Source organism: Lathyrus oleraceus, chromosome 4, assembly GCF_024323335.1.
Source record: "Lathyrus oleraceus cultivar Zhongwan6 chromosome 4, CAAS_Psat_ZW6_1.0, whole genome shotgun sequence".
NCBI lineage: Eukaryota > Viridiplantae > Streptophyta > Magnoliopsida > Fabales > Fabaceae > Lathyrus > Lathyrus oleraceus.
In genome coordinates this window covers 137,002,133-137,015,336 of record NC_066582.1, presented here as the reverse complement: position 1 = coordinate 137,015,336, position 13,204 = coordinate 137,002,133, and positions in this window count along the sequence as shown.

Below are 13,204 nucleotides of genomic sequence, written 5' to 3'. Positions count from 1 at the left end.
TCTTTGCAGATTACCTAGATGGTATCATGGAAGTGTTTATGGATGATTTCTCGGTTTGCGGATTTTATTTCCACAATTGTCTTGCTAACCTTGAGAAAATCCTGGAAAGATGCGTGGAGGTGAACCTCGTGCTAAACTGGGAAAAGTGTCATTTCATGGTGACCGAAGGAATAGTTTTAGGACATATAGTTTCTGAAAAAGGTATAGAGGTAGATAGAGCTAAAATAGAAGTTATAGGAAACCTAAAAACCCCCTAAAACTATCAGAGAAGTCCGAAGCTTTCTTGGACACGCTGGATTCTACCAGCGTTTTATTAAGGACTTCTCCAAAATAACCAAACCTTTAACTGGACTTTTAATGAAAGATGCTGAATTCATTTTCGATGAAAAATGTAATGACGCATTCAATCTTTTAAAGCAAGCGTTAATCTCAGCACCCATTATGAAACCACCTGATTGGTCAGAACCTTTTGAGATAATGTGTGATGCTAGTGATTATGCAGTTGGAGCCGTTCTAGGACAAAGGAAAGATAAAAAATTACATGCCATTTATTATGCCAATAGAACCCTAGATGCTGCCCAACTTAACTATGCAACAACTAAAAAAGAATTACTCGTTGTAGTCTTCGCTATAGACAAATTTAGATCTTATCTAGTAGGAGCAAAAATTATAGTTTACACCGATCATGCTGCCATTCGTTACCTATTAAGTAAAAAAGATGCCAAGCCCAGGTTACTCCGATGGATTCTATTACTACAAGAGTTTGATTTAGACATACGAGATAAAAAAGGCACTGAAAATGTAGTAGCCGATCACCTTTCTAGGCTAGAACATCTAAAACCAGAACTAGTACCCATAAATGATGATTTCGCCTATGATAGACTGAAAGCTAGAGTAGAAACCATTGAAGATGATAACCTAAGCCCTCATGAGCATCCCAAAAACTCCTTATCAATAAGTAACGTACCCTGGTATGCAGACTTCGTAAATTACCTAGCTGCTGATATAGTACCCCCTGATCTTGACTACCACCGCAAGAAGAAATTCTTCCACGATGTGAGAAACTTCTATTGGGACGAACCGCTCCTTTTCAAAAGGGGTAAAGATGGCATTTTTCGCCGTTGCGTTCCGAAAGAAGAGGTAAATAATATTATCAAGCATTGTCATTCTGCACCTTATGGTGGACATGCGAGCACCTCTAAGACATACGCCAAGATTCTTCAAGCTGGCCTATTCTGGCATACCATGTGGCGTGATGTCTATGCTTGCATTGTCAAATGTGATAGTTGCCAACGCACTGGAAACATTTCAAGGCGTGATGAAATGCCTCTAAGAAACATTCAGGAAGTAGAACTCTTTGACGTATGGGGTATAGATTTCATGGGACCTTTCCCACCATCCTTAGGAAATAGGTACATCTTACTAGCTGTAGACTATGTGTCTAAGTGGATTGAAGCTATAGTTGCACCCACAAACGACACTAGGGTAGTAATCAAACTATTTAAAAACTATATATTCCCTAGATTTGGAACACCATGTTTAGTCATAAGCGATGGAGGATCACACTTTATATCGAGAATATTTGACAAACTTTTAAGAAAATATGGAGTTAGGCATAGAGTAGCAACACCATACCATCCACAAACTAGTGGCCAAGTAGAAGTATCTAATAGGGAGATAAAACAAATCCTAGAGAAAACTGTTTCTATTTCTAGGAGAGACTGGTCTCAGAAGCTTCAAGAAGCATTATGTGCCTATAGATCCGCTTTCAAAACCCCTATAGGAACTACTCCTTACCAACTAGTCTATGGAAAATCCTGTCACTTACCGTTCGAATTAGAGCATAAGTCCTATTGGGCCATTAAAACTTTGAATTTAGACTACCAAGCCACTGGAGAAAAGCGTACCCTAGACATTCATAAACTAGAAGAACTTAGGCAATCGGCCTACGAGAATGCAAAAATATATAAAGAGAGGACAAAATCCTATCACGACAAAAGAATAGTAAAGAAAAACTTCAGTGTAGGCGATCCTGTTCTCCTTTTCAACTCTAGGTTACGACTCTTCCCGGGAAAGCTACGTTCAAGATGGACTGGTCCCTTCGAAGTATCAAAGATTCTAAGATCCGGAGCCGTAGAAATCAAGAACGAAACCTGTAGTCCATTCATTGTAAATGGACAAAGACTGAAGCTCTACGAAGGATGAGACATTTCAGCATACTACTCAAGCCACACCCTGATTGATCCACCAATCCCTACTACTACAGGTGTATAAATTCTAATCGTCAAGCTAATGACGTTAAACAAGCGCTGCGTGGGAGGCAACCCATGGTTTCTCTTTCATTTTACTTTTTCGCATTTATTTAATTTTATTTAATTTTATCATATTTTGCATCGAGACTAAAAATTTGAATGGTTTGCATTTTCAGGATCACTTTCTTAACTTTTACATGATGCAGGATTTCGATGATATGCACGTGGCCTATAGAGATAATGCTCAGAGAGAGCGCTACATCGCTCTGTATCAGCGCCCTATAGCACCCACACGTTATCCTGATCAACACTGTATGGAGGCACTGGGCATTGAGTCGAGTATCCGATTCCTTAGCCACCAACTTCACTGGGACGAGTTTGTTGATGACTTGAGTAACACCTACAGGAACCTGACATTGGAGTTCCTGAGTTCATTCGACTATGACCCATACTCTGGACCAGATGGGTATGCTGCTTTCAGGCTCTTTGGAGTTGAGTAGTCGTTCAGCCAGAAAGAGTTCGGCGACCTATTGGGCTTCCAGAGCATTCCTGATGCTATCCCGGAGACACCTATGGGATATTTTCTAGGTAAGGAGGTGGAGAAGTTTTGGAGTGATATATCAGGTAGCGGAAGCCAGGATCCATCTACGCAACTATCTCATGTTATACATAACCCCGCCTTTAGATAATTTCAGATGATATTGGCACATTCCTTCCTGGGAAGACCGGATGCAGAGACATTACTGAGTGAAGAGGAGATCTTCCTACTATTTTGTGCATCCCAGTATCGCCCAGTAGCATGTGAGAACTTTTTGTTATATAGTCTCAACGGTGTCTCCAGATCTACCGAAGGAGTCATCCATGTGGGCGGGATCATCATGCAGATTGCTGTCGCTTTAGGTCTGTCTCGCAAGCTGTCACATCTCCGGATCTACTGTGGGTACACTACCATGGACATCGACTTCTATTTGACCAGAGGGTTGATGAAGAGAGCCTCTTTCCACCCATATCATTTCCGATTGCTGGTTGACAGCGAGGCTATCCATTATTTCACACTGCCAGATCCTATGATGACCAGTGTGCATGATCTAGCGAATTGGAGTTATGCTCTAGAGGGCCAGGGAGAGACCGTCGAAGAGCCGAGATCACCACCCATTGCTGAGTACACGCCTACACCGCCTTCTCCTAGGATCACTGTTTTCTCTAATAATCTTTCATTACAGACCCCCGACATCCGCACCCAGATTGTTGAGTGTCGTAGAGAGATCGCAGAGCTTAGACAGGAGGTGGCTGACCTCACTTTACAGATGGGAGTGTCTGATCTCACCCACGCTACCGAAGCCGACTGTTTATATCAGGAGATCGCAGAGCTCAGGCAAGAGGTAGCCATGCTCCGTGGATCCACTCAGGAAGACAACATCCCTACTATATGATCTCACCATTTCATCTTTTTTTATCTTTTTTTTTTTTATATTTCTCGTATTTACATAACTCATTTTATATTATCGCATTTGGAATATTATATAAACTATGTCTATACATTGATATTTCTACTTTTATCTATATATGTCTTATGTTCGTTTTATTTTCATTTTTTATTTTAGTTGTTTATTTATTTATTAGTTTAATATTTAATTTTTGTTTTATTTTATTTTTACTTCTATAAAAATTATGCAAGTCAATGATACTAGGAAAATCACAAGACAAATGCTATTCGGACCCCTCAAAGCCAAAAGACAAGAGAAGCCCAAGCCAAAGGACCAAAATCTGGCCCAGCCAAATTTTGCCTTGTGGCGCCCGCCATAGACCCTGTGGCGCCCGCCACGGCGTCTGTAAAAGGTCGGGGCAGAACCCCTTTCTTCACCATTTTCACACCTTACAACCTTCCAAACCCATTTTTCCACCTTGCAAAAACATCCTTGAACCCACAAAAAGCTCATACCTTTCTAATCACCACACGGTACAAATAATTTTTCCGATTTCCATTTTCATTTTCATCCGGCGGATTTCGTAAAAATCCAACCTTTTCACATTCCACTTCATCTTATTCGTCACTTTTCAAGAGCTACATAAATGGAGTTTAATGGATTCATTCTTCGAGGAGGGAAACCGGGGGATAGACAAAGAAAAATCATCGAACGGTTGCAAAATCGGAAGATCCTCCCGACAAGGTATGTTGACGAAAATTGTCTCTACACTTTAGGTATCTATCATATCATATTTCATTTATTAGATAACTTAGGTTTGCATAATTTCTTTTCCAACAAAGAACCTACCTATGAGCGATTGACAATTGAATTTTTGAGTTCCTTAATCTATATTGTCAATCCTAACACTGCTAGCACAGTCGGTACTGTCAGATTTAGAATGTTTGCTGTTGAATATGAATTCAGTACCGACGAACTGGCAGGCTTGTTAGGAATCCCTCATGGGGACGGTGCTATTTGTGAGGCACCTTTGGATTCGGATTGGTCAGTTGAGGTGTTCTCCTTCTGGTAGAGACTGTCAAGCACTTCCATAAATTCTTTTGAAGGAGTTCTTGCCTCGACTATCCATAACCCGACCATCAGAGTTTTTAGATACCTGTTGGCATGTACTATTTTTGGTCGGGAGAATCCAAATAAGTTTAATGCTAGAGAGCTTCTATTTTTGCAAGGAAGCCTCACAAATAGACGAATTAATTCGGTCCCGTTCATGCTTGCTCATATGACCTTAACTTTGAATAAAGCGGGACCGATTTCTTTTGGTGGATTGATTATGTCTATTGCTCGGGCGCTTAACCTGGACAATGATATGGCTACCCTAGACCTCTTACCTCCTCGCACAGTTAACCTAAAATTTCTGAGAGATATCAAATTGTGCCGTTTGAGGAGAGAAGGAGGCTATATACTTATGGTTCATGGTGTAGCCATCCCATCTGTTGTTCTACCTTGCACTAGACGTACAGATGTACGAGATGAAAGGAATTGGACCTACGCTTTAGATGCTCCACCTGTTTTTGGTCCTCTTCCTCCTAACATTCCTGATGAGGCGGGACATGACACCAATGATGAATATGATCGGAGAGAGAGATCTCCCGTACCCCATGTGTCCCCCCATCATCCTTCACCACCACATACCACACCATCTTCTTCTTCTGCAGGTACCACTCCTGGCTTTTATATTACAGAGGAGATGTGGCGTGACTACATGTCTAGAGAGCAAAGGCGTGACAACCTACTCTCTACCATCCAACAACAACTGGCGAATAACATGAGCTTCATGCAAGAATCGCAGCGGAGGACAGACAGGTCCTATGATACTGTTCTACAGTCTCTGCAAATGATCATAGATACACAAGCCCGCCAGCAACACTACCACCAGCGACACATGGCACTCATTGAAGCCACTCAAGGTTCCATTTTGGGTAACCTTCGAGAGGTGAGGACCGCTCAGGATGCCCTGCAGGCGAGGATGGATCAAAGAGATCGTCGTCGTACCTGATCTCGTCGTCCACCTCAGGATGGCGGAGGCACCAGTAGTCAGCAATAGGTTGTCAGGTAACTCTTCCCTTATCTTATTTCGAAACATTGGGGACAATGTTCGATTTAAGTGTGGGAGGAGGCTCTATCGTCTTTTCTTTATTACCTTTCTCGTTTTTTTCTTTATCGCTTTTCTTTGCTGTTTTTAGATAGCTTGTTTATTTTTATTTCCTTTTAGTTGTTTATTTTTCTTTTTAGTATAATGCATGAGTCTGACGAGTCACCAAATATAGTATATCTTTAGTACAATCTAATCTCCCCATACCTTTAGCCCCACCGAATTTTTTTTGCAAAAGAAAACAGTGTTATTCCGAAAGTTTTCAGGTTTTAAAGACATGTTTTTTGTAAGGATACGGTGACTTGGGAGAACTTTGCGAAACATCAGTATTATTTTAGCACCATAGACTTCGTAAATATAGGAACCACTCCAGAAACCCCATATACCATGGCCTTAATCATCATTTCCGCATAAGTCCTCAGTAGTTTATCTCAGCAGTCAGCTCCGGCCTACGCATCCTCTACGTAGGGGACCGATGCAAATAAGTGAATGATCCATCAAAACAAACAAAATAAAAAAAGCAAAAAGGCAACTCCGGTATAGGTGACCCTCACAAAGTCATTTAAACCAAAGAATTGTAAAAATTTGCTACAAAAAGAAAAAGAAAAAGAAAAACTTACCCACTGTTAGTTGGTTCAGAGGTATTTGGCACTGAACTCGGTAGGGCGGATTACGATCCGATCCCCCACAACTACAGTTGGGTCCAATAAAAGGGTTTACACATATTTATGTGCCAGAAACCCCATGCTCAGATCATAATCACTAATAGGCCACTCTACTATGAAGCATGTACGGATAACGGGCTTAATGTGATTACGCCTGAATGAAAAGGACACAAAAAGAGATGAAGAGGCAGGCCTAGGTATTGTGGGATAATATGGGTTGGTTAATATAGGAATGAAATTTATGTCCGTATTTGCGGATTAGTGTCATCATGATACCCTTAGTTCACTCAGTTAGTACCTATCACTGCATCCCGACTTGAATTTAGAATTTTTACCTGAAACACTCGTTTACACCAAGTTTTTCTTTTATGAGCTTTTTAATGTTTTGCTTGAGGACAAGCAAAGGTTTAAGTGTGGGAGAGTTTGATAACACTGAAATTTACCGTATTTTCGACCCCGATTTCACATGCATTCTAGTTGTTTTATTGTTATTTTATTGTGCTATTACTATGTTTTTCTTTGTTTTCAGGTTTTTACTTTAATCGGAGCCCCGATCAAGAAAAGGAGCGAAAAAGAGCTAAAAACCCTAAAATTCAGCATTTTGTACTTGTGGCTTCCACCATGGCTGGCGCCATAGACCCTGCCATGACGTGTCCAAGCTCCACCTCCGTCAACTGCCACATTCCCCACTACTTCTACTAAGGCGCCTCAGATTGGCCTTATGGCGGGCGCCATGGCCTTGTGGCGGGCGCCACAAGAGGAAACGTTTTTCCTCCCATTTTCAAGTTGAAGGGTATCCTTTTCATTTCCATCTTTTTACTTGCTTATAAATAGAAACTCGAAATCACTTTCTCAATCATCCAAACTTAGAGCAGAGGCAAACTCAGAGCAACTTTGTTTCACTTAGGCATATATTCAGTATTTTAAAGTGGTAATCGCTTCGCATTGGAGTGTTACCACAATTGTGTAATCGAGTTTGTAATCGAGTTTGGAGCACTTTAGAAGGAAGTTAATCCTGCAGCCATTTTCATTTCCGTTTTGCAATTTATTCAACCCTCCGATTGGAGCAGGTTTTTATTACTTGTCTTTATCTTATTTATTTTCCCGCACTCGCTTTACTTTATTTATTTCCTCGCACTCGCTTTACTTTTATTTATTTCCTCGCACTCGCTTTAAAAATTATTTATTTTCTCGCACTCGCTTTAAATTATTTATTTTCCCGCACTCGCACTACTTTTATTTACTTTCCGCACTCGCACTACTTTTATTTAAATTAATGCACTTTTACTTTATCATGTCTAACTAAATTTATAAGGTTAGAATATAAGGATCATAATTGAACCGATAATCCGTACAATTGTTCGTAGAAGCACTTAAGGGCTATTTTAACTTTCAACTTAAGTTTTCCCGCACTTCAATTCCGTTGGGTAAGATCGAAAGCCGTCCAACGTCTATTTAAACTTAATTGTTTTTAACTATTTCAAAAACAGCGAAAGCGCTTTGTTTAGTTCATTAGGAGTTTTTAACTTAAGAAGAAAAGAGATTTTAAAACTATTTTCGGACGCATTTATAAGTTTAGATTCTGGTTCATAAGAACCTCTTTTTGTTAAGAAATCCAGGTTATAATACTTTTCAACTTAGTCAAGATACTATATTTCTTAAAAATAGGTTTACTACTCTAACGCAATGCACGCCTTTTTATAAGTGACAATAAGAGGGTTTGATTAGGGAGTACAACTTGATTCTGAATACGCGAAAGCGACAGTTCCTATTAAATTAGTTCTTTTCAAAGTAGGAAACATTGCCCATAAGTAGTTCTATTAGCAAGTACTTGGATTATTAATTGATTATGTGAATTACATTCGACCCTGTCTTTATTAATTAAACTTTATTCAATACTTTACTTTTCATTGCACACTCTAGAAACACCTATTTTGATTGCCTTTGATAAACACCATAACAATAGATAACGATAGATTGACACTTAATCTTTGTGGATTCGACAATCTTTTATATTACTCTGACGCGTTCGTATACTTTCGAAAAGCACACACATCAGCATCATAATTAAAGCAATTAAAAACCATAATGCAATTATACCATTTAGTCTCAACTTCAACTTCCATAACAAATAAAGAGTTTAAATAAATCAACTCAACAACCACATCAGTTATAATACTTCAACATAAACATGACATAAGAAGTGAAAGCAAACGTTCCCAGCCTGATGTTACATGGTCAGAGCAAGACCATACTAAAGAAAATGACAAACTATTAGAAGCCACTCCAAGAGCTACCTTCCACTTACTTCAGTAATGCTACTCTTAAGTATTTATACGATGCCCATGTAAAAGCAACATTCAAACAGAAGGGGTGAGAATTCATTTCAATATTAAATAATATATCACATTCTCACATCCAAATCATAATCAACATCATACACTACAACATCTCAATTATCCTCAACATCATACAAAACCACATCTCAATTATCATTAACATCATATGCAACAATATCTCATCCAACAACACATAAACAACAACCAATACAAATGCATAACTTATGCAATATACTCAACACCAACTTGACGTGCATGTGGTACCAAATATGAACACTCAGGTTCATCTCACTCCATGATCCCCACCATTGAATTGATTCCCTCTTGGAACCATAGTACACCAAAATATCTACCATCACCATAGGTAACACTTCACTAATCCCCCATAATAGTAATTAGCTACTCGCACCCGATCCATTATAATGGGGTCGAGGCTCACCAAAACTCGTTACCATCAGCATAGGCAACGCTTCAATAATCCCCCATAATAGGAATTAGCTACTCGCATCCGATCCATCACCATAGGATCTAGGCTCACCAAAACTGGACCGAAGTCCGTACACCAAGATGAATAATTCTAAAATGACATGCATTACACAACAAGGTTCACCAAAAGGATCCCCACATACATCTCATCACGTATGCATCACACATTCATCATGCAACAACCAATTCATGTTACCACGTGAATAATATCAACAAACAACAGCAACTCATCAACATCTTAAAATCATTGATATAATAACATAATTATCACACCACGATACTACATATATGCAACGATTCATCAATCAATCGTATAAATCAATACATTTATTAATATATTAGGCATGTGAATAGTTTCAAAACATATTGAAATTCTAGTTAACAGACTTTCGATGTCACACGGGATGTTATGACATCCAATTCTGCGCAGACAAGAATTATGCAGAACTTAAAAAGTAAGTGCAGTAAATAACACAAGGAATTGTTTACCCAGTTCGGTGTCACACACACCTACGTCTGGGGGCTACCAAGCCAGGGAGGAAATCCACTATTAGTAGTATTAATTCAGACCTTAAACGAACTGTTTAATCCTATCACTTAATACCTACCCAATGCAATTTCAATCTTACACTAAGATCAGAGTTCCTACTCACTCCCCCTCAATCACCTCAGTGATTACAACCTTTAATTAGATTAAAGTTAATGGTGAAGTCACACTTCAAACAACTCTTGATTGTGCTTAACAGCTTTAATCAAGATACACAGCACTCACGCTTAAAAGTTTAGAGTGACACAACACTTACAACTCAATGAACACCCTAGTCCAATGCAATCATCTAGGTGATAATTGCTTGGCTCACAAGATACACCTAATACAAGACACACACAAAAATACAGCAGTGAAGTATGATGGACCAATAAAATCTTCACGCCTAAAACCCACGAGTTCTGAAAGAAGGATTGCCATCCTTTTATATTGCAGCACTTGGGCCTTGTACTTGTATTTCCTAAAATTAAGGTTAAGAAAGTTAACCTAATTTCCACATATTAGGGTACTAACAAATAGGCTATTTGTTAGGTTCATTAATTGTAGCTCAGTTGTTAGTTTCCTGGATTTTAGCTTAGCTGTTGGACTCCTGAAGAATAGCCTGAGAAAAATACTGAAACAGAAAAACTAACCATCCTACACTTTAGCATATGCTGTCAGGGATGAATGTCACAACATTCAGTTTGACGTCCAGATCCTATACCATATGCTAAGTCTGTTATTTTCCTGAAAACAGACTATGCTAAATGTTGTACTGTAGCAGACCAACCAGTCTATACTTCAATATCAGCTTACAGTAATAAATGTCAAAACATCCAGTTTGACATTTACACAATGGCCTTATGCCAGGTCTGTTATTCCCTTGATAAACAAACTGAGATACATACTGAACTGAAGCAGAAAAACCAACCTGCCTATTATTTAGTATATGCTGTCACTGATGAATGTCATAGCATCCAGTTTGACATTCAGACAGTAGGCCTTATGCCAGGTTCTTGATTCTCCTGAATAAACAGACTGAGATAAATACTGAGTTATAACAGACAACCAACTATTCTAAACCTCAGTATCTGCTGACAGGGATGAATGTCACAACATTTAGTTTGACATTCAGTAAATCCTGTATTAGCTAAACCTGCAGCATACTACTCAAGTATGTCATGACATCAGTCAAGACATCAGAGTACAGTCAGATGTTCTAACACAAAATGCAGCCAGTCAAACATCTCCAAAGCATGTCATGACATCAGTCAAGACATTATAGTCCAATTAGTGTTTTACCATAAAATGCAGCCAATCAAACATCTACAAACTCCCCCTTTGGCACATTTTTGGCTAAAATAACTTGGCATCACAACAAAGTTCACAGCAGCGGAAAAACACACATCTAGCAGGGAAATTAACCTAGCTAATACACTCAGAGCAGCAACACACTCAACACACACATAAGTTAAATAAAAACTTCTAACAGCAGCACACATAGAGAAGTTAAATAAAAACTTCAAACAGCAACACACATACAGATAACACACTCACACTCATCACACATAGGAGTGGAACATCAGGCTGCAGCACAACCTCTGGATTAGAGGATCTTCAATATTTGTTTAATCACATAGCAAATAATCTGTTGTCCTGGGGCATCTCACAGGTGTTACTCCCCCTTTTTGTCAAAAATGTTGCCAAAGCAACACTTTAAATTACAGACCAAAATAAACAGAATTACACACAAATGACAGACACACAGGAAATGATTTAATCATCTGACTCAAAGTCAGCCTCAGCATCAGTGCCATCATCAGGACTGGCATCCTCTTCACCCTCTGCACTTTGCCTTGCAGCTCCTTCTGTAGCCTCAGCAGCTTCACCAAGCACACCATTATCAGACATCTCCAATTTGATAATCAACTTTTCCAAAGTGAGCTTCCTTGCCTCTAGCTCTTCGCAAGTCTCTCTGAGTATGGTAATGACAACAGCTTTATCTGGTTGATTGCCAACACTTGATGTCTCTCTTGTTGTCATGGCAATGTCAGGGACATGCTTACCCGGGAATAGTTTATAATTGAAGGCCAAAGGACTCTCTCTTCTTTTCACAAAATCATTCTCTGTCAATATGTTTGGAAATTGATTCAACACAATGCCACATATGAGGGAAGGAAAGGCTATAGGCCTCTTCACACTGAAACTCCTAGCATGTTTCATGGTTTGATCAAAAATGTAGGTTCCATAGTCAAACTTTGCTTTGGTTCCAACAACATAGATGAACTTTCCAAGCATCACAGCCACAGTGGATTTGTGATTGGTGGGTACCCAATTGGCAGCTCCAATTTTGTGTAGCATAACATACTTAACACTGAGTTTGCTGGCCACCAACTTACCTTTCAGAGCCCACTTTCTGACTTGATTAACAGTGATGACTTGACAGATTGCGTTGTCAGTCACCTCAAGCTCAGGTTGAGCTACATCAGGTCTTCCCAAATACATGTTGATTACTGAGGGAGAGAAGTTCACACACTTGCCTCGCACATATACTTTTCTGAATTCCCTAGACTTTCCATCTGCACATTCCTCAGACACATTGACAATAAACTCCTTTACTAAAGTCTCATAGCACTTTGAGAGCTGAGTCATAGTTTTCATTAGCCCTGCCTCTTGAATAAGGTCTACAATCTCCTTACACTCCAGGACATTCTGAGCCAGTTCCCTCTCCAAGGCCAGCCTCTTGTGATAGACATACTTCCACCTGTTCACACTAGAAGCAAAATGGAATGAGACGTTGTCAATAGGTACCTCAGGGACACTAGCTTCCAGCTTGCTAGTGGTTGACTTCTTCTTTGACAGAGATGTTGTGACATCACATGGGACATCTGAATCAGACTCCACAACAACAGACTTGGTCTTCATTTTCTTGGGCACCTATTTGCTCCAAGTTTTCGTAGGCCCATGCCCTTTCCTTTTGAGGGAACTCTCTGTCACCTTTGGATTGGAAGAAGTTGCCACATCAATCTTCCTTTTTGGGGACCTCTGCACCACAGTCTTCTTTTCTCTCCTAGTCCTAACCCTTTTGGCTATGCTAGGAACAACTGAGGTCAACAGTTCATTATCAGAGAACTCTTCCAGATTAATTGTGTCAGCTTTAGGGTTGTCACTGACATCATGAGTGACACGGACTGCCTCACTACCCACATTCTCTAAGGGTTTGTCAGTATTTGACCCCTCATGAGTATCATTTTGCTCAGCCTCATCAGACACATTCTTTGCTAAAGAAAGTGTATTTTCTTGACACGCAACATTTTCTGGTACAATCGTGTTTAGGGGAACTGAGACCCCAAGAAC